At 34.1% G+C, this 20,255-nt stretch overlaps 1 long non-coding RNA gene across 1 annotated transcript in view; it reads left to right on the top strand.

The window, feature by feature from the left end:
* LOC141498281 (uncharacterized) overlaps positions 1-13,628 on the top strand; it is a 32,851-nt gene extending 19,223 nt beyond the window's left edge. Inside the window, exon 2 of the long non-coding RNA XR_012471600.1 lies at positions 13,478-13,628. This is a non-coding gene — a long non-coding RNA (uncharacterized LOC141498281). The remainder of the gene's footprint in view (positions 1-13,477) is intronic.
* Positions 13,629-20,255: the final 6,627 nt, after the last annotated feature.

Genomic DNA, 20,255 nt, shown 5'->3' on the forward strand with positions numbered 1-20,255 from the left:
AATTTCAAAGGGGAAAAAAACCCCATCGGAAATAGTAACTGATGCATTCTAGAAAATTTCAGTCCTTTATTCAACTTGGTGTTCATTTTGCTCTTACTATCACCTGCATCTGGACAAGACTCATATACTACTGTCCCACTACCACCATCTCCATGATATTCCCTATTCCACAACTAAAAAGTAACCTTTTTAGATTCAGGTTTCTTATAACTTATCTAAGTGTACCTTCTAGTTAACAGGCATCACTTTCCCCTATAGATTATATATTAAATTTTGTTATATAACCTTTCCCTCCTCCCTCCTCTCTCCGCATATATACATACCTACCTCTGAAAATTATATACAAAAATACAATTGTTGTGTCAGATAACATTATGTGAACTGTGTTTTTTAAACATACAATTTTCTGGTCAGTATGGAAATATTTGTACATGATTTCACATGTACAATGGATATTGTACATATTGCTTGCTTTCTCAATGTATTGAGGAGGGACTAGAAGGAGAGACTTTGCAATTCACAAAAAAAATATTTAAAAGATAAAAATAAAACCTGGAAAATTTGAGTGACATCCAACCTTTCTGGAGAGAAATTTGGAACTATGCCCAAAGGGCAACAAAAATGTGCATACCCTTTGATCCAGCAATTCCACTACTGGGTCTATGCCCTGAAGAGATGATGAAAAAGAGTAAAAACATCACTTGTACAAAAATATTCATAGCAGCCCTGTTTGTAGTGACAAAAAATTGGAAATCAAGTAAATGTGCTTCAATTGGGGAATGGCTTAGCAAACTGTGGTATATGTATGTGATGGAACACTATTGTTCTATTAGAAACCAGGAGAGATGAGAATTCAGGGAAGCCTGGAGGGATTTGTATGAACTGATGCTGAGTGAGATGAGCAGAACCAGAAAAACACTGTACACCCTAACAGCAACATGGGGGTGATGATCAACCTTGATGGACTCACTCATTCCATCAGTGCAACAATCAGGGATAATTGGGGCTATCTGCAATGGAGAATACCATCTGTATCCAGAGAGAGAACTGTGGAGTTTGAAAAAAGACCAAGGACTATTACCTTTAATTTAGAAAAAAATGGATACGTTATTGTCTGATCTTGCTATCTCTTATACTTTTTTTGTTTCTTCCTTAAGGATATGATTTCTCTCTCATCACATTCAATTTGGAGCAATGTATACCATGGAAACAATGTAGACTGGCAAATTGCCTTCTGTGGGGGGTGGGGGGGAGGGAAGTAAGATGGGGGAAAATTGTAAAACTCAAAATAAATAAAATCTTTAATTAAAAAGAAAAAAGATCAACTGCTCATGGATAGGTAGAGCTAATATAATAAAAATGACAATTCTACCAAAACTAAACTAGCTGTTTAGTGCCCTACCAATCCAAATTCCAAAAAATTACTTTGAGTTAGAAAAAAATGTAAGTAAATTAATATGGAGAAATAAAAAGTCAAGAATTGACAGGATTAAAAAGGAAAAAAATCAACTGCTCATGGATAGGTAGAGCTAATATAATAAAAACGACAATTCTACCAAAACTAAACTAGCTGTTTAGTGCCCTACCAATCCAAATTCCAAAAAATTACTTTGAGTTAGAAAAAAAGTAAGTAAATTAATATGGAGAAATAAAAAGTCAAGAGTTGCCAGGAGCTTAATGAAAAAAAGTGCAAAAGAAGGTGGCTTAGCCCTACCTGATCTAAAATTATATTATAAAGCATCAGTCAATAGAGTGGTAGACCAGTGGAATAGACTAGTTGTAAAAGCAGGAGATGATATAGTAATCTGCTGTTTGATAAACCCTAAGAGTCCAGCCTTTGGGATAAAAACTCCCTCTTTGATAAAAGCTGCTGGGATAATTGGAAGTTAGTATGGAAGAAACTTAGATTAGACCAACACCTAACACCCTTTATCAAGATAAGATTCAAATGGTTACAGGACTTAGACATAAAAAACAATACTATAAGCAAATTAGAAGATCAAGGACTATTTTACCTGTCAGATCTATGGAAAAGGGAGCAGTTTATGACTAAGGAAGAGTTGGAGAACATCACCAAAAACCAATTAGATGATTTCGATTACATTAAATTAAAAAGGTTTTGCACAGATACAACCACTGTAACCAAGATCAAAAGAACTGTAGTAAATTGGGAAACAATCTTTACAACTAATGATTCTGACAAAGGACTCATTTCTAAAATATACAGAGAACTAAATCATATTTTTAAAACAAAAGCTATTCCCCAATTGACAAATGGTCAAAGGATATGCAAAGGCAATTTACAGAGGAGGAGATCAAAGCAATTCATAGCCATATGAAAAAATGCTCTAAATCATTAATTATTAGAGAAATGCAAATTAAAGCTTCTCTGAGGTACCACCTCACACCTCTCAGATTGGCCAATATGACCAGAAAGGATAATGATCATTGTTGGAAGGGTTGTGGGAAATCTGGGACACTATTACACTGTTGGTGGAGCCGTGAACTCATCCAACCCTTTTGGAGAGTTATATGGAACTTCGCCCAAAGGGCAACAAAAATGTGCATACCTTTTGACCCAGCAATACCACTACTGGGTCTATACCCTGAAGAGATGATGAAAAAGGGTAAAAACATTACTTGTACAAAAATATTTATAGTAGCCCTATTTGTGGTGGCAAAGAATTGGAAATCAAGTAAATGTGCTTCAGTTGGGGAATGGCTTAGCAAACAGTGGTATATGTATGTCATGGAACACTATTGTTCTATTAGAAACCAGGAGGGATGGGATTTCAGGGAAGCCTGGAGGGATTAGCATGAACTGATGCTGAGTGAGATGAGCAGAACCAGAAAAACACTGTATACCCTAACAGCAACATGGGAGTGATGATCAACCTTGAAGGACTCACTCATTCCATCAGTGCAACAATCAGGAGCAATTTGGGGCTGTCTGCAAAGGAGAGTGCCATCTGTATCCAGATAAGGAGATTTGGAGTTTGAACAAAGTTCAAGGACTATTCACTTTAATTTAGAAAAAAACAAATATCTTATTGTCTGATCTTGTTACCTCTTAGAATTCTTGTCTCTTCTCTAAGGATATGATTTCTCTCTCATCACACCCAATTTGGATCAAGGTACAACATGGAAACAAAGTAAAGGCTGGCAGATTGCTTTCTGTTGGGGGGGGGAGTAAGATTGGGGGGAAAATTGTAAAACTCAAATAATATCTTTAATAAAAATTAATTTAATAAAAGAAAATGAAAATGAAAAAAATTTTAAAAAGGTCTGGTACAATTTTGTAATAAAAGGAGTACTTTTATTTTTTTATTTTTTTTTTGTTTTTGTTTTTTTTTGTGTGTTTTAGATTTTTGCAAGGCAAATGGGGTTAAGTGGCTTGCCCAAGGCCACACAGCTAGGTAATTATTAAGTGTCTGAGACCGTATTTGAACCCAGGTACTCCTGACTCCAGGGCCGGTACTTTATCCACTGCGCCACCTAGCCGCCCCAGGAGTACTTTTATTAGGAATTTTTTTCCATCTCTTTTTAAGTCACCTTAAAAACCTTAGCCTTTTTTACTTTGACCAAAGGAAAGTAATACTTGAAAACTTTGAGATAAGATTTTGTAAAATTTGCGAAAAATTTTCAACTGTAAGTTAATTCATTGAAAAATCTGATATTGATGCTAACAGCTGTGTTCAACTTACTTTGATTAATGAAATCAAGGACAGGGAACCCTTTATATTTTCAATGTGACATTATTTTGGTGAAGATTTTGTTTGAAACTTGACTCAAAACAACTTTGAATTCTGTTTTGATTAAAAGTACTGTATTGAAGTAAGACTTTGAATGTTTCTCTTGGAGTTCCCTAAGTCTTGTCCATCTGATTAGCTTTGATTGTCTTTATATCTCTTATATAGAAAATGTTTCTATTTTTCAAGGAAGAAAAAAGTGGAAATTTACTATTTGTGAGATATTTTATCCTTAGATAAAAGCATCTAAATTATTGTCAGTAGAAAGAGTTTTGCTCTTTTTGATGCAAATTTGTTGCCATTTTCATAAAATAGCTAAGAATTATGCTAATATGCTGAATTTTTCACCAGTATATAATTCAAATTTCAGAAGAATCTCCTTGTTTTTTGTTTTTGTTTTTTTGAGGATGAGTGTATTGGGGTAGAAGTAAAGAAACTTATAAAACCTAATATGTAAAGTCATTATGTTTATAACATTAAAGTTAAGAAAATCTCAAAAAAAAATTGAGTGAAAGTGTCTCCAAATTTACCTACATAATGCTTTTAACCTTAAAAATACATTGGTAAAACCCATAAATATTGGTCTTGGGAGACTTGATGATGGTGCCTTCCTAGGCAAAAGGAGTTTTGGGACAATATGGGAGCAAAATAAAAAAAATGTAACATTTTTCATATCCTCAAAATTTGTCACATGTAATTTGTGCTTTCACTGAATGTTTATAATCTTTATAAACTTTATAAATTTGTAGCCATTTACAATTTTGTTTGTTCTTCATTTTTTTTTTTTGTTTTGTTTTGTTTTAGCTTTTGCAAGGCAATGGGGTTAAGTGGCTTGCCCAAGGCCACACAGCTAGGTGATTATTAAGTGTCTGGCGTCGGATTTGAACTCAGGTGCGCCTGACTCCAGGACCAGTGCTCTATCCACTGGACCACCTAACTGCATCTTTGTCCTTCATTCTCTTTTTTTGGTTTTTGCAAGGCAATGGGGTTAAGTGGCTTGCCCAAGGCCACACAGCTAGGTCATTATTAAGTGTCTGGGGTCCGATTTGAACTCAGGTACTCCTGACTCCAGGGCCGGTGCTCTATCCACTGCGTCACCTAGCCGCTCCTTTGTCCTTCATTCTTGAAGAAGACCATAACATCAGAGAGGTGATCCAGAGCCACCTGAGTTCCTATGGCCAGATATGAATCAGAATAACTGGCTATGGTCCTGGATATGAGGCAATCGGGGTTGTGACTTGCCCAAGGTTGTTCAGTCAGTAAGTGACAAGTGTCTGAAGCTGTATTAAAACTCCCATTCTCCTGACTCCAAGCAGTGCTCTATCCACTGTGCCAACTAACTGCCCTGCTATTTGCTATTTAAATGAATTTCAAATTAAATGAAACTCAAAATTGATTCATTTACTGTACTCACTTCCATTCTTTGTCTTTCACTTGTACATTGCTTTATACATATTTAAAAACATATATGCACATACATAAGAGTGTTTCCTTTTTATAATGTATGCACTACATTATACTACTTAACATTTATCATATCTTTTTAAGTTTAATGACACTAGATTTTCATTTTTCACATAGAACCCTTTTCCAAATTGGGTAGACAGAATACCACAGCTTTATGGGACATGGCTTTATGGGACACAATTTATAAATACTGATGTATAAATGTGTAACTCTTAATATCAGGGAATAAGCATAATCTTCACTAAGTCTTAGAACAGTCACTTTAAACTCAGTTTAAAGAGACTCAGTTAATCACAATTTCACAGTGATTAGGAAGATGATGAAGACATTAGGAAGCTTAAAGTACTTATGTTTAGAACTGAAAATAAACCTTAGGAGTCATCTGGCAAGGGACATTCATTTTACAGAAGAAAAAACTGAGTCCCAGAGAGGGTCAACTGAGCTTGTTCAAAATCACAAAGGTAGCAAGTCTTCAAACCAAGATTCAATCCTGATCTCTCCAATTCTTGTAGCAAACTACAAAACAGTAATCCTCTGTGAGGTAGAAACAATATCTAAAGGACAAATTAAATGATTTAAAACAACAAAGTTTGGTTCCTGGATGTAGGATGAGAGGAACATGAGGAGGGGAATAAACTTAGATCACCTACAATTTGCCAGGCATTTAAGGACTAAGCACTTAACAAATATCTCATTTGGTCCTCACAACTCCTCTATAAGGTAAGCGTTGTACTATCCCCATTTTACAGTTGAGGAAACTGAGATAGGCAAAGGATAAGTGACTTGCCTCAGATATAACTGGAAAGTATCTCAGGCTAGGTTTGATCAAGTATTCCTGACATGAGGTCATATTCTATCCACTGTCATCACCCAGGAGTCTCCTGGATGATGAGGCCAAGATAAAAAAAAAAATCACCTACCCAAAACCCTTCCTATGAAACATGGTGATAAAGGTGTTTGAGACTACTTGAAACTTCTAGTCAAATATCACAGCTCAGAAGCTGACCCACAAAAAAAGATTCACACTCACAACCCTGCAACTTATCTAATAATTGTGGAAGAAATAGCTGGGTTTCTCAGCAACAACTAGAGAGAGCCCCTCCTAATGTGGGGCTTCTACTGAGAACAGAGTGAAGAGGAAAAGACAAAAGAGAGACAGATGTAGGGGCAGCCATTCTAAAGTCACAGAGATGAAAAATGGCATAATGAGTTTGAGGAACAGCTAGCAAGTAATTTATTTGGAAAATGAAGAGTGAATGAATGTGGATAAGGAAGATATACAAAATTAGATAAAAGATAAATCAAAAACAGATGTAAAGGGCTTTGAACATAAGACTGAACTGTTTGATTTATCCTAGAGACATTTCAAACCCATTGAAGGTTTTGGAGCAAGGGATAACATGGTCTGACCTTTGTCTTGGTGTTATATTAGTTTAGATTGACATGGTCCAAACTTTGTCTTGCTGTTCAGAGGGTGAATTTTTGAAAGCTTGTAAACAGAAAACCAGTTGGGCAGCTAGTGGATCATAGATTCATAGAGCTAGAACTAGAACCATCTTGTCCTGGCCTGTGGTGATGAAGTGCCAGTGACCATATGAGTAGGGTGAAGAAAGATGAAGCTTTTGTGGAGGCAAAATTAACAATACTCATTAACTACTTATACAGCATTGAAGGAAGAAAGAGATAAAGGATGACTCAAAAATTGTGAATCTTGTCTGACTTAGAAGGATGATGTATGGAGGGGCAGGATGAGAGGATGAAGAGGAAAGATGATGCATCCTATTTTAGATTTGTTGATTTTGAGTTGTCGATATGACATCCAAGGGGAGATATTCAGCAAGGCAGTTGGTGGTGTGGGTCTAAAACTCAGAACTGAGGGTGGCTAGGTGGCACAGTGGATAGAGCACCAGCCCTGGAGTCAGGAGTACCTGAGTTCAAATCTGACTTCAGATACTTAATAATTATCCAGCTGTGTGGCCTTGGGCAAGCCACTTAATCCCATTGCCTTGCAAAAACTTAAAAAAAAAAAAAACTCGGAACTGAGTGTCATTTATATAGAAATAAATATTGAATCAATGAGAGTTGATGAGGTCACCAAATGAGACAGGATACTATACAAGATACTATGCCAGACTCTGGAATGAAAAATGAAAATATCCTTTTCCCCAGGGAGCATACATTCTAGTGGGAGTAGGAAGTGAAGAAAGAGGATATATGCCAATAAAAATGGTCATTTAAAAGAAGAAAATATGACTCAAAGAAGGGGTGGGGAGAAAGAGGGTGATCATAGAGGTTTTGGGGGCTAAAGGGTTCACCCAAGTTGAGTATTAAGCAGAGTGTAAGGTTATTAAAATGGAATGAAGTGGGAAGTAGAACCAAGATGGTGGAGTAAAGGCAAGGACTCTTGAGCGCTATCTCCCAAATCACTCCAAATATCTTTAAATAATGACTCTAACCAAACTCTAGAGGCAGAACCCACGAAAAGACTGAGTTAAATATTTTCCAGTCTAAGACAACTTGGAAGATCCACAGGAAGGATCTGTTCTCCACCAAGGTTAGAAACAGCCCACAGCACAGAATGGGCTGTACCAGAGCAAACCAACTCTAGGCATCCAGGAACAGGGCACCTGGGTCCATGGCAGTAGTGGTGGTTTTCAGACCTCTTAGCTCAGGGACTGCCAAGGACAATTTAGGTCATCAGGAAAATTCTGTCACACCAGGGTAAGAGGGAAGCCTAATCCAGTATAGGCCTCAGCGCAGACCTGGTTCCAGAGGCTCAGGAGCAGGCCTGGGGAGCCACCTGGCAGCTACTTCCAGACTTCTCAGTCTGGAAGGTAAGGGAGTCAGAAGGAGATTACAGGAATCTCTTTGCTATCCTTGAGGCAGAACTCTATTGCTTTGCCCATATTTGGATTTGGTTCACAATCTGGGACCCCAGTCTCAGGAAAAGGAGCAGGTACTCAATAAAGCTCACTGTTTGTAGGTCAGAAAAAAGTGCTTATGGTCATCCACAGATCAGAGCACTGTTCAGGAAAGTAGTCAGAGCTTCTCATAAGGCCGTGGAGGAATTGAGAACTTGTAGGTACCTGGGAATAGTCTCTGAAAATGACTATTAAAACCCTCAAAAGATTTGGACAGTGTGTTCCCCCCCCCCCCAGAAGCAGAGCCCCACCTTAATAGAGAGTAAAAATTAAGTCATAAGCTGAAGAAATGAGCAAACAAAGAAGAAAAAGTCTGACCATAGACAGATTTTGGTCCTATGAAGGATCAAAATACACACTTAGAAGATAACAAAGTCAAAGCTTCTGAATCCAAAGCCTCCAAGAAAAATATGAATTGGTCTCAGACTATGGAAGAACTCAAAGAAATATTTTGAAAATCTAGTAAGGGAGATAGAGGAAAAATTGGGAAGAGAAATGGGAGCAATGTGGGGAAATCATGAAAACCAAGTCAGAAGCTTGGTGAAGGAGTTCAAAAAAAATACTGAAGAGGATAACATCTTAGGGGCAGCTAGGTGGTGCAGTGGAGAGTGTACTGGCCCTGGAGTCAGAAGGACCTGAGTTCAAATCCAGCCTCGGATATTTAATCATTACCTAGTTGTGTGACCATGGGCAAGTCACTTAACCCCACTGCCTTGCAAATCCCCCCCAAAATATTAATAAACTAAAAAAAAAAAGATAGCATCTTAAAAACTAGTTTGAGTAAAATGGAAAAAGCAGTTCAAAAGACAAATTAAAAGAATGCCTTAAAAAGCAGAATTGACCAAATGGAAAAGGAGATAAAAAAGCTCTCAGAAGAAAACAATTCCTTAAAATTTAGAATGTGGGTAGGGAAGCTGATGACTGAGAAATTAAGAAACAATAAAACAAAATCAAAAGAATGAAAAACTAGGAAAAAATATGTGAAGTATCTCACTGGAAAAACAACTGACCTGGAATGGACTACCTGAAAGTCATAACCAAAAAGAGACCCTAGACTTTTTTTCAAGAAATTCTTCAGGAAAACTGCCTTGATATCCCAGAAATAATCCACCTCCTGAAAGAGACCCCCAAAAAGAAAACTTCCAAAAATATTATAGCCAAATTTCAGAACTCCCATATCAAGAAAATATCACAAGCAGTAAGAAACAATTCAAATATCAAGGAGCTACAGTCAGTATAACACAAGATTTACCAGCTTCTACACTAAGAGCTTGTAGGGCTTGGATTACATCAAAGGGTCAATACCCAGCAAAACTGAATAATATTCCTTCAGGGGAAAAGATGGACATTTAATGAAATAGGGGACTTTCAAATTTTCCTGATGAAATGACCAGAACTGAAGAGAAAGTTTGATCTTATACTACAAGACTCAGGTAAAGCATAGAGAGGGTAAACCAATTATGAGGGATTGAATAATGTTGAACTGCTTGAATTTCTCCATGAAAAGAAGATACTGATAACTCATACAAACCTTTCCATTTATTAGGGCAGTTAGAAGGAACATATATAACCAAGGTATAGGAGGGAGCTGAAGACATTAAAAAGATGGAGTTAATGGGAGGGGAGAAAGGAATGTCCTGGGAGAAGGGGAAAGAAGAGATAGAATGGGCTGTTATTTCAAATAAAAGAGGAAAGAAAACACTTTAGCAGTGGAGAGAAGAGGGGGGAAGGTGAGGGGGGGGGAGAGAGCCTTACTCTCATTGGAAATGGCTCAGAGAGGGAATAGCATACATACTCAATTAAATATAGATATCTTATCTTATCCTAGAAGAAAATAGGAGAGGAAAGGGATGGGAGAAAGGGGAAGGGAGTGAGGAGGGGAATGTAGGTGATAGAAGAGAGAAGATGCGGGAGAGAGTAGTCAGATATAACACTTTTGAAGGAGGGGCAAGGTGAAAGGAGAAAGAGAATGGAATAAATGGTATGTAGGAGAGGATAGAATGAAGGGAAATATAGCTAGCAGTAGCAACTGTGGAGGAAAAAATGTTGAAGCAATTTCTCTGATGAACTTATGATAAAGAATGCTATCTATCCCAAAGACAGAGCTGATGGTGTCTGAATACAGACTGAACTATGCTTTTTTTTCTTTTTCTCAACTTTATTTTTTGTGAGGTTCTCTTTTTTGTGGAGGGGGTGTTATGTTTACTTTTACAACTTATGACTATTGTAGTAACATTTTTAACCTACACTAAGTAACTTATTTCTCAAGGGGGGTAATAGTATGGAAGGAAGGGAGAGAATTTGGAAGTAAATGATGACACTTTTGCATGTAGCTGGGGGGGGGAGGTTCTAAAATAAAATAAATTGGAAAAAAAACAGGATGAAGAAATGGATTAGAAATGCTCAATGACACATATGATTGGAATAATAGCATATAACTTCATAACCCCAGAAGTTCTTCTCTTATATTTCATCTTGGCAAGGAAGTAACTGTGGGGTCCTACCTCACAACTGAGCCTGCACATAATAAACTTGATAAATGTTGAATGGTTGAATTGAAAGATATGCCAGTAGAGGATAAGCCAAAGCAGACTCTACCAAGCTACATTCTAGAAGGGCTTTGAGTCTAGGCCAGATAGCAGAGAGTGTCTAGGTGTCTATAAGGTGCAGGGATCCTTCCAGGTCCTAAACATTTTTATATGACATGGATCTGTTTGACAAGAAATTCTTAAAAGTAAAGTTGTGTGGGCAAAAGGAGCAGTTTGTTCAGTTGCCCAATGGTAGGATGTGGTGCTCAAGTTCAGAAAATAACTTGTAGGCCAGTTTGACTATAAGAGTTTGACATAAAATGGAAGAATATGAAATGTTTAGAAAGGTACATGTGATTTGATTAAAGAAGAACAAAACAGAATTAATATCAATTGTATTCCAGACATTAATGCATCTAAAATCTCATTAGCTTTTTTGGTTTCCCTATTTCACTGGTAACTCATACCAAATTTGCAACCTCAAAAATCTCCCTAATTCAACTTATGGAGTTGATTTTCTTATCTCCTGTTGGACTTTACATTTATCTTTATTAAATTAAGTTGAATATTGTATGAACTCTGTCAAGATATTTTGGTTATTAACTCTGCCATTCATTGTGTTAATCATCCCTTCCAGCTTTGGATTATAGTATTTGCCAACTTGATAAACATTCTGACTTTTATTTCAAACAAGTTCTTGAAGTGACTTACCAAAGGTCACAGAGATTATAAATTGGAGGGAACCTAAAATTGAACCCCATGACTCTAAATTCATAATTCTACTACACCAAACTCACAAAGAGAGTAAGCAGGATGGTGAAGGATTTGAACTCAAAACTTGAGAAATGGTTAAAAGAACAAGGAATGTTTATTCTGGAAAAAGAGGACATTAAGGGGAACAGGAAAGCTGTGTCCAGAAATTTCAGGGACTGCCACATAGAAGTAGTAGACTTAATTCTGCATTATCCTAGAAAGAACTAGAAGAATAGCTAAAATTTGCAAAGAAACAAGGTTAGACTCCAGAGAAGGAAGAATGGGCTGCCTTGGAAGTAATATGGATTTCCCTTTACTTAAGGTCTTCCAGTAAAAATATTTAATATATTGTAAGTAAAAAGACTCAAGTATAGATTGAACAAGCTGGCCTCTGCATTTTCTTCTAACTTTGGCATTCCATAATTCTGATTTTTTAAAAAATTGCTGCAAAGAGCAAAGGGCAAATTCCTGAGGGACTCTACCAGAAGTCTCTTGCCAAGTTGATAACAAGTCACTAAAGGATACACTAGAATCTGAAAATTCAGCCAATTCTAACTGCACCTTATTAACCCATATCCCTTCATCTTGTGCAAATAATATGTCAAATGCTTTTTCGATAAATTAAGTCAACTCTGTTGTATAGCATTTTTCCAATTTGGCAGCCTATAACTGTCAATGAATGAGGCTAATCCAGAATAACTTATTCTTAATAAAAACTTCTTTTTTCTTAGTGATCACCACTGCCTTTTCCAATTTCACAAACCATCCCTTTACATCCAAAATTTTGTCAGAGATATAGTAATTCTTCATATTACATTTTTCATTGAGAAATTTTTCTTTTACTAGCCCAGTTACAACCTTTCTATTCTCCACAATATTTCAATTGAATTTCTACTAGTCTATAAAAAAACAATATTCAAATACCACCTCTTCCAGGAAGTCTTCTCTGATTTTACCGATCAGAAATGAGAGGAGAGGCAGCTAGGCGGCAAAGTGAATAAAGCACTAGCCCTGGAGTCAGGAAGACCTGAGTTCAAATATGGCTTCAGACACTTATTAATTACCTAGTTGGGTGACCTTGGGTAAGTCACTTAACTCCATTGCCTTGCCAAAAAAAAATGAGAGAAGAAAAACCATAGATATGATAGATATGGGAAAAATGTTAATGTATATGTATTACCAACAATTCTATTAGGTACCATCCAAGCACTAAAGATGGTACCATTTGATTTTCTGCATATGGATTAGGGTGCAAGATCTTCATTATCAGTAAAGGATTCTTTGGTATAATTGCTTTTTATGCAAATGGATCAATGGAAGAACTGAAGGAATCTTCTGGGAAAATGAATTCCATAAACACAATGAAAGGTTAAAAGTTTAAAAATGCATTCCATCATAACATTAGTATCTTGCATGTAATTCCCCTTTAAAATAAACACATTGTTTTGCATAAAATAGCTTTGTTTTCACTTATTCTTCTACATTCCTTTATTTGGGTGTTTTTATTTGCTTATCATAAGAGATATTTTCTTTTATACGTTTCTGACCCTATAGACCATTTCTTTATACATAATCTTTCAATTTATCTCTAATTCTTTTTTTTATTTTTGCAAGGCAATGGAATTGAGAGACTTGTCCAAGGTCTTGCCAAGCTAAGTAAGTATTAAGTGTCTGAGGTTGGATTTGAATTCAGGTCCACCTAATGCTAAGAGGTGCTCAATCCACTGCACCACCTCACAGCACCCAATTTGTTTCTAATTCTAAATTTGCAATAACCAAATTCATTTCTAAAGCAACAAGTTTTGTTATTCTAATCACCACAGAGTTGAAATTCTAAGACAAAGCCTCTGAGATAACTCAGGAAAAAGAAAATTTTAGAAAGGAATTGATTAAAAATTTTAAAAAATGATTTGTGTGGTTTTGTGTGTTTAGTATTTGTTTTGACTTTAATAAAAATATCTTTCAATTACTTGACTTCCCCCCCCCACCCCTTATTTTGGCTACAAAATCTTGGTCTTCACAGTCTTGTGTTTTTGTTTTTCTTATCTTCAATTTATAGGCAATTCCCCTGAGGAGATGGCTTCACTTGGGGAAGAAAATAAAGAAGCAAGGTGAAAGAACAATCACAAAAAACCCATTCTATGTGTGTTATTTGTCCCTGCTGGCCAATCATCTAAGGTGTCAAAAAAAGATGATCATTACCTCAAAAACCCTGATTTGTTCTTCTAAAGCTATTTCCACTGAAGAAACCATCAAACTGTCCCTTTATGTTCACAACAGAAGGAAGAGAGTTATGGAGGGCCAATTTAGGCCAGGGTACTCTGACCGTTTCCTTTTTTTTTTTGTCTTATGCCTTATTTCATATTCCTATTCTAACATAATTTTCTCTTTTACCTATTAGATACTTCTAGCTGTGATAAAATTGTTTTTGAGTGTTTGTTATATTTTTTAAACTAAGCATTTGAAATTTAATCTAGAAATTTTACAACCAATCTTGGATTTGCTGCTAACAGACATAGAGATATCACTTATTTAGAAGTAATCACTGAACATTCTGATAATCCCAGGTTCACCTAAATTTACATCCAGAGACAATAAAACCCAGCACCCTATAATTTTAAAGATTATAATAAAAAGATAAACTACATGTTTATGAACAAAACTACTAGTCAGTGAAGATAGGGAATATAATTAGGAATAAAGATAGCTGGGTCCAATTCCATCTATAGCACTAGTAACCAGTTATTTGTCTTTGTGTAATTCATTCCTTTGAACTTCTTTTTCTAAAACTAATGGAAAGGATGAATATTCCTATTGGAGAGCTAGACAAGTCCTACAGAAAGGTAAACAAGAATGCTAGATTTTGACTGACCTATCACAATTTCTGAATGAAAACATTATAGAAATGAAATATATTTCTTTGATCATAGAGTATTTTTACAAAAATTCATCATTTACTGGGATTATAAAAACTAATGTGAAAAGGAAGATGTAAATAAGCATTGTTTGTAGATCATAATGCAGTAAAATTAATAGTGATTAAAGGAAATTTGGGTAAGCAGTATAGACTGAAATGAAGACTTAAGTAATGACATCCTGAAAGATTGAGTGTTCAAAGAAAAAAAAATCACAAATAATTATGTTAAAGGTAAAAGTTATCAATGAAACGACACACTGAAACTTTTTGGACAAAGTTAAATCAGTCCTCAGGAGAAAACTTATATCTGTGAAAATTTATTTAATCAAAACAGAAAAAGAAACTTCAGTGAACATTGCCCATGGTTAAAAACACAAAAATATAAACAAATTAACAATCCTATAAGATATAGGAGGAATCTTGAAAATTTTAGGGAAAAGTGGGAAAATAAAATATAAAAGACTAAAACTAATGAAGAGTAAACTTAAAAAACTTTTTGACATTCTTTTGATCAAGAAAAAGAGAAGAAAATCAAATTACAAATATAAAAGAATATATGGTGAATTCACAGAAAAAAATGAATAAAAGAAGTATCATAACTACTATAATCACATGCTGGCAAACTGATCATTCAAAGGAAATTTATGAATATTCACAAAAGTATAAAATAGCTAAACTAAAAAAAAAGAAACAAATTCTAAACAATTCATATAAGAAAAAGAAATCAAATAAAGTATACACTGTCAAGGGAGAAAAAATCCATCCCAGATGGATTCACAAGCAAATTCTACAAAATATGTACTTAACTTCAAATATTTTAAAATATTTTAAAAATCAAAAGATATGCTATCAAATTCTTTTTATGAGAAAAATATGATATTGATCATCCAAATAAGGGAAAGAAAAAGCTAACTATAAACCAATGTGATTAGTGAATGTTGAGACAAAAAATTTTAAATAAAATTAACAGAGACTATGAAGAAAACAATTTATTATGATCAATTAGATTAATACCAGAGATGCAAGGTTGAGTAAACATAAGAAATAGTTAATTATGTTATAGGATAATAGATGTAGACCTGGAAGTTATCTCAGAAATCATTTAGTCCAAACCTTTTATTATACAAATAAACTGAAGCCCAGAGGGTAAAGTGACTTGCCAAGATTCAGATAGGAGGTATCATTTGAGAGGTATCCTCTGAATATAGTCAGCTATTTTTTTCACAATGTATAAAACAAAAATAACAAAAAATACATGAGTTCTTTTGATGCTGAAAGTCTTTGATAAAGCATAGAATTTATTTTGTTCTTTTTTAAAAAATCCAAAAAAATAAATGTTTTAATATAATAAAAAATATATTTTAAAACTCAAGTTAAAATTCCTCCTACCCCTGTGAAGAAACATTTCTATTGTTTCATGTTTTTAAGAAACAATTCCTTATTGTTCAATATCTTATTACAAGAAATATTTCTTATTGTTTTTAAGAAACATTCCCATTATAAGTGACTGTAAAGCAAGTTTTCCTCTATTTATTCCCACTTCCTCACTTTAATTTGGCATAATTCTAGAAACACTAAGAACCCTGTTATACCAACTATGACAAAAGGGGAAAAAGCAAAACCAAAAAGTATAAAATTGACAGAGGAGACAAAATTATCAATTTTTGGAGATGACATGATAGAATGCCAAGGTAACTTCAGAGAGTGATTGAAGAAATATATTGAGATGTTTAATAACTTCCATAATGTATCTGTATACAAAATAACAGAAGTATAAAAAAAAGAGTCATTTCTTTACAATAGTAACAAAGCCCAAAGACAACCTGAAAAGTATAAAATTGACAGAGGAGACAAAATTATCAATTTTTGGAGATGACATGATAGAATACCAAGGTAACTTCAGAGAGTGATTGAAGAAATATATTGAGATGTTTAATAACTTCCATAATGTATCTGTATACAAAATAACAGAAGTATAAAAAAAAGAGTCATTTCTTTACAATAGTAACAAAGCCCAAAGACAACCTGAAAAAGAAAAATGTCATTCAAAACATCGTTAAAATACATTAAATTTATTAGGGTTAATCTATACTCACATGATTTAAAAACAAATAATTAGATATTCACTGCTTATGGTTGGACCGTGTTAATAAAAATGCTATGACCATCTATATCAATTTGCAAACGTATTGCTATACCAATCAAAACACTGAGAAGAGGATATAATTAGACAAAATTCATTTAGAAAAAGGAAAGTTCTAAGGTTTCAAAAACAATAAGAAAAAGTATAAATAAAAGGGAAGAACATAGTAGCATTATAAATTCTCAAACTATATCTCAACCAATGTAGCTTACTACCATCTCCATCACTAATAGTCTTAAGAGAGTTGTCTAGGGCCCTCAGAGGATGATAGCCTCAGATTCACATAGAACGTATCAAACACAAAACTTGAACCCAGTTTTCTTGCCTTCAAATTCTCCTCTTTAACTACTACTTACTACTTCTCATTAAAAATAAAAAGAAATGAAGGCATTGAATTTGATGATTTCTAGGGTTTCTTCCAGCAATTATATGCAATGTTTATACCACCAAGAGAATAAGCTATATCTTGTGGAATTTTATTTGCTTGGCACAAGTCTCTCATAAACTAATTATCTAAGTATAATAATTTATAGGGTGGAGAGGTGGACTTCATCTTCCTAAATTCAAATCTGACCTTACACACTTATTAGTTATGTAACCCTGGTCAAGTCACTTAACCCTATTTTCTTCAATTTCTTCATCTATGAAATGAACTGGAAAAGGAAAAAGCAAGCCATCTGTCCCAAGAAAGTCCCAAATGAGGTTATGAAAAGTCAAACACAACTGAAAACGACTGAACAACAAATAAACTTAAGAGAAATCTGAAGGTCAAAGTTTCTGAGGCTTATTGAAAATCTCCTTACAACTATTCCTGACTGTAGTTTTATAGAAATCATAAAAAATAAAAGCAAAATGCCACAGTCAATATTAAAATAATGGTAAAAAAGTCTAGGCTAAGGTTTTTGATTCACTTAAACAGATCAATAATAACTGAAAATGTTGATGCACTTTGGAAAATAATTTTCATAAAACTCTCCAATCTGACCAAAGGTAGAGAAAAGTACTGCTATTCATTTGTTTAATCAAGGATGTTCCTTCTCTACTCTATATTTGCTTTCCACCTCTATTCATTTTTCTGCAACTCCCAATTCCTCCCTGAACTTTTAACTTTATTGTGGTTATTCAGTTGTGTCTCTTAGAAACTAGTTAAGTGATAATATGGAAATATGTTCTCTGTGATTTTACATGTATAATTGAATTTTTTTCCCAAGATTTTCAATAATCTGTGTATATAACACACATACACACATAAATGTATGTGTGTTATTTAACAAAGCTGAGACAAGGCATGGTCAGTTCCAGATAAAGTTGGAAAACTGCACTCTTTTGCATTTGAAAATTTCATCTTGTGTTTACAATTCATCAAAGAGAAGCATTGAACCTTCTTGGTAACATATAAACACTTAGCTTCCTAAAGAGCAGCATAATCTGACATTAAAATTATGTTCATTTATTTAAATATGAACCTGTTCAAATGTCCTTTGTTTGTACCTTTTCCTCAGTTCCCATGTTGCATATACTGGGTACTTGCTTACTGTCCATCATTGGTCCCAGATCTGCTATTTAACTGTAAGAAATTACACAGGGAAATAGTCAGATTATTCAATTAACTTTTTACTTTCCTGCCAAAAGATGGTAGTAGTTTCATATTAACTACACAAAAGCCCTAAATTATTTCCTTAGCATTCATTGACTTAAAAAACTGTTTAGTTTCTACCTTAATCTTCATTTTTTTCATTCTTGTTATCATGCTACTCTAAAGTCTTTGTCAATCAGTCATTTTTGAATGTACTCACTAGTACTATACTTTTCAATTTGTTTACCAAAGATAGCCTCCATTTTCTTAACACTGGTGTTGAACTCAAGTTGCATGCTATAAAATGTTAGCCCTCATCAACCTCTTCTGATCTAAATTAGCAATTCTCAAAGTGTGGTTCAGGAACTCTGTGGGCCCTCAAATGTCCCTATCAAGGTATAAAATCATTCTCATAAGATATTTTGATGTCTAGTACTATAAATGTCAGTTAAAAAATCTGTTTGGAATCTTCAATTTTTTGAATATGAAGGAATCATGAGACTGAAAAAGTTTGTGAAACACTATGATCTAAAAAATATCAAAAACATTTAACCTGGAGTCCATGAATAATTTTTTATAATATTGTGATAACTATTTTAATAACATTTTCTTTGTAATTTTGTTCTTTTATTTTATGCATTTAAAAAATTATTCAGAAAAGGGTCCATATCCAAAGACTCATGTTAGAAAATTCTATCCACAGCCAGAGAAAAAAATTGATGAAGTCTGAAAGCAGATCAAAGCATACTATTATCACTTTATTTTTTTCTTGTTTTTTTTCCTTTTGTTCTATTTCTTTTTTGCAACATGACTAATAAGGAAATAAGCTTTATTTGATTACACATATATAACCTATATCAACATGCTTATAGATTTAGGAAAAAGGGTGGGAAGGGCAAAATTTGGAACTTAAAATTTTGCAAAAAGTAAATGTCAAAATTTGTCTTTACATGTAATTGCAAAAACCAAAATACTCTTTTTGTTAAAGGGGATCCATATGCTGTACCAGTCTACTAAAGGGGTTCATGACATTGAAAAAAAAAGTTAAACACTGCTCTAAATGTTTGTTATTCTTCGCAAAGACTTACTAATTCAATTATATAGTCCTCCAAACAAAAGGACTGTTTTGATAGTGAATGGTTTAGTACATTATTAGTTCAAATAACAAATCTCATGAAATAGTCACATCTATTTGAATTCACATCATTCACAGTTTAACTCAAAGTTTTTAAAATGATGATTTATTCCACCTTAAAGGAATTATGCCTGTTGCAAGCCAGTCACTGAGGCATTTAGACTCTGGTTTTGATTTTTTTTTTTACTTGGTTTCAAGTCCTATCACTAAAATATATTGGTTATATGATTGTATGCATGAGACTTTACCTCTCACAGCCCTAAACAATTAAAGACTATAAACTGCAATATAGTTGTTGGTGGCAAGTAGGTGATATGAAGGCCAGAGCACTGGGGCTATAGTCAGGAAGAAGACATGGTAATCAAAGCAAAAATAGTTCTAATTAAATGAGACAGGAAAACTATATTTTGCTTAGATGCCATAAATAATATCATTACTGAACATATATGCATCAAATGGCATCACATATAAGTTCTTAAAAATTAAATTAATTACAGGCAGTAATATACAACAAAACTATATAATGGATGGTGAAGGACTTCAATTCACCACTCTCAGAACTAGAAAAATTTAGACATAAAATTTTAAAAGAATTTGAGATGAATAGAATTATAGAAAAGTTAAATAAGATAGGTCTCTGGAGAATAATTAATAATATACCTATTCTCAGTATGCATGGTATCTCCACAAAAATTGATCATGTATTAGAATATGGAAATCTCACAAACAAGTTCATAAAAGCAGAATATTAAATGCTTCTTTTTCTGACCACAATGCAATAAAAATTACATTTAAAAAGGCTATTAAAAAACAGGCTTAACATTAATTGAAATCTAAACAATTTAATCCTAAAGAATGGGTGAGTGAAAGAAAAGATCAAAAACAAATCATAGAAATAAAATAAAAGCTTTACTTCAATAGCTAAAATATCAAACAGTTAGGTGCTACAGTAGATAAGAATGCTGAGCCTGAATTCAAGAAAACTCGTCTTCATGAGGTCAAATCTGGTCATAAACATCTACTAGCTGTGTGGCCCATGACACTGGACAAGTCACTTAAACCATTT

Source organism: Macrotis lagotis, chromosome X (assembly GCF_037893015.1).
Source record: "Macrotis lagotis isolate mMagLag1 chromosome X, bilby.v1.9.chrom.fasta, whole genome shotgun sequence".
NCBI lineage: Eukaryota > Metazoa > Chordata > Mammalia > Peramelemorphia > Peramelidae > Macrotis > Macrotis lagotis.